This window comes from Brassica oleracea, chromosome C9 (assembly GCF_000695525.1).
Source record: "Brassica oleracea var. oleracea cultivar TO1000 chromosome C9, BOL, whole genome shotgun sequence".
NCBI lineage: Eukaryota > Viridiplantae > Streptophyta > Magnoliopsida > Brassicales > Brassicaceae > Brassica > Brassica oleracea.
This window is the reverse complement of record NC_027756.1, coordinates 42,329,499-42,332,454: the sequence shown is the minus strand read 5'-3', so window position 1 is coordinate 42,332,454 and position 2,956 is coordinate 42,329,499.

Genomic DNA, 2,956 nt, shown 5'->3' with positions numbered 1-2,956 from the left:
TATAAATTTTACTTATATAATTTTGTAATCATTTGAATGTGAGACTTTTAACAATTTTAGTAATTTATAGTCGTTTTTAAAAATTCAAAATATAACATATACAGAAAAATCTAAATTTTTTATTATATGGTTATTGTGGTTGTTTAATTGATTTAATAGTTTAATATTAAACAAATATGATAGAAGATACACTAATTTTTATCAAATCTTTATTATTCAAAATCATTAATTGTCATATATACTTTAGCCACATTAGGCAATTCCGTAAATTTTATTTAAGAAAATAATAAAGTACATTAATAATGAATTTATTGTTAGTTTAATAAAAAGTTTATTATATAATTAGATGGACCAACATATTTCTCTAGTGATTCTAAGAATCATCCTAGTGATGACACATGACTACAAAAAGAAGTTGTAATGTTTCTCAAATAATATATAGGGGATTCCTCCTAAAATAAAAGACAAAGTAATTGTTTGTATTGTGTTTTTGTATTGATGTTGAATGACCAGGAGTGCTGAAAATGAAATGATATCAACTTGCATTTGCAGTTTTGAAAATTTCATTGGGTGTAAACACTTTAAATTTTATTCAATTATATATTATTTGAATTTTATTATAGTCTTATAGATAAACATAGTTACTATTCTTCCTATTTATATATAGTTCTCAAATTGTATGCAATAAGTGTTGGGTTATATATATATATATATATTTTTTGTCAACATGAAACAAAAGATTTAAGTTTCATATATATAATTGTACAATATTATAAGAGGGTTTTACGTAAAAGACCCAAGTTTTATATTTATAATTGTAAAATATTATTAGAGGGGTTTACCCTAAAAGGCTAAAAGCCAGTACTCAATTATACACATACAGTACAGATCATCCTTAGCCGCAAGTCTGAACAGCATAGCCATCCAAATAACAAATGAACATTTAGGAATTTCTTTAGTAAACCACATGAGGGTGTATCAGGGAACTATTAGAGTAGTTTCTCTAATGTAAAGACAAGTCGCTTTAGACGAGAACTTCATAACATAATGACCTGCACCATTGCGTCAAAGGAATTTGTCACAACTACGCTCAATTTAGGGGAGTCATTATTGACAGAACAATGTATAGAGTCACATCACTTCAGACCTAACTGGTGGCAGGGACCAAGAACCATCAACAGCAGCTGCACAAACCAGGAACTCTAAACTGATCTGAAGATCATAGGGGCCTATATGATCGAACGCAGTTAACAGAAGACCAAGATCTGTCCAATAGTTATACCAGAAGTTGACTGATTTACCATCACCAATGCTGCACCTCAGAAACACAGCAACCATGGCTTTAACCTTGATCATACTCCTTAATGTTGGTGATAATTTCTGTGAGTCTGCAATGGGCAATGGCCCAGTAACACTGTCTTGGAAACACATTTGAGTGCAGTCAAGTTATTCATAAGATGCCTAATGTAAGGAAAAAAAGTTTCAAATCGAAAAAACTTGAGGAATTCGTCCAACTTTCTGATTCTAAATCACCCCTCCTTTTTTAGTTTGCAAATATTAGTCCAAGTGACTCTTGTTCCAGCCGTCGATGTAGTACCATTTTTCCAAAGAAACGCAAAATACAAGGAGTTAATCTTCTCATAGAATTTTTTAAGTAGAGCAAACATATACTGTTTGTTTTTTACAAAATGGTTATCCTTACAAAATGGTTATCCACACATATTGATACATAGTTTATCCTTACAAAGTGTTTTTTTGTATGTTGGACTGATTATTTCAGTTTTAATATGGATATAATTTAAAAAAAAATCAAAGTGAGAGCTTGAGTGATAAGAAATTGTTTAAGATAGAATTTGTATGTCAGGTTACAATGGTTGAGAAGAAATATTGTACATATATTATGAGTATACAGGAATTAAGCGGTCCACAGTACTTCGCTATGTTCCATCCAAGTGGACCTCTTTCCTTTGGACATGTTCGACCCCGATGGCCTCAGACTCACCTAGTCTTTTCCTTTATGGAGTATATTTGCACCTCATAATCTCAGAGTCTCGAACAGCCATGATGACCTCGACTCGTCCGGAAATGCTTTGCACTGCTCTATCCGACGACTACTTTCTCGGTGTTCTCGGCTCTATTTTCATCCAACAAGGAATGTCCATGGAAGGTCATGAACCAACACTTCTCCCTCCAGCGATCCAGACATCTTCAGAGACAGGTTTCAAGTGTTTTCTAAAACAGTTGATTAGGTTCTTCAAAGTCGTTATCGTATGCGCGTCCCTTCAAATGCATGCTCTAGGACTACAAGTGAAGCTTCTCTTCTCTCCTTTAGCCATATCTATCTGCTGTTTTGTTTTAGTTATTTTCGTCTATCTGTTTACCGTCGAGGATATTTCCGGTTGTAACCGACTTAGCCCTTTGGGCTTTCACTACAAGAAAACAGCGGCATACTGAGGGAAAAAATCGTCGGTATGTCGTCGGAGTAAGGCTATTCCGACGACATACCGACGAAAAAAGTCCTCGGAAATAACTCCTCGGAAATTCATTTTTCCTCGGAAATCCCTCGGAAATTTCCGACGGAATTCCGAGGAAATGAATTTCCTCGGAATATTCCGAGGATTTTTTTCGTCGGAAATTCCTCGGAATATTCCGAGGAAATTTCCGATGGTCCAATCCTCGGTAGTTCCGACGAAATATTCCTCGGAATCTGCATCCGGAATTTCCGAGGAACGTGGCCCTCGGAAATTTCCGAGGAACGCAGTCCCTCGGAAAATTCCGAGAAACATTCCCTCGGATTTTTTTTAAAATTCCGACGACTTATTCCGAGGAAAAGGTCGTCGAAAATTTCCGAGGGTGCTTTTCCTCGGAATTTCGAAAAAATTAATTTTTTAATTTTTTTTTTTTTAAACTAAAATTTGTGAAATTTAAATTCAAAAATATAAAATTAAAATTAAAA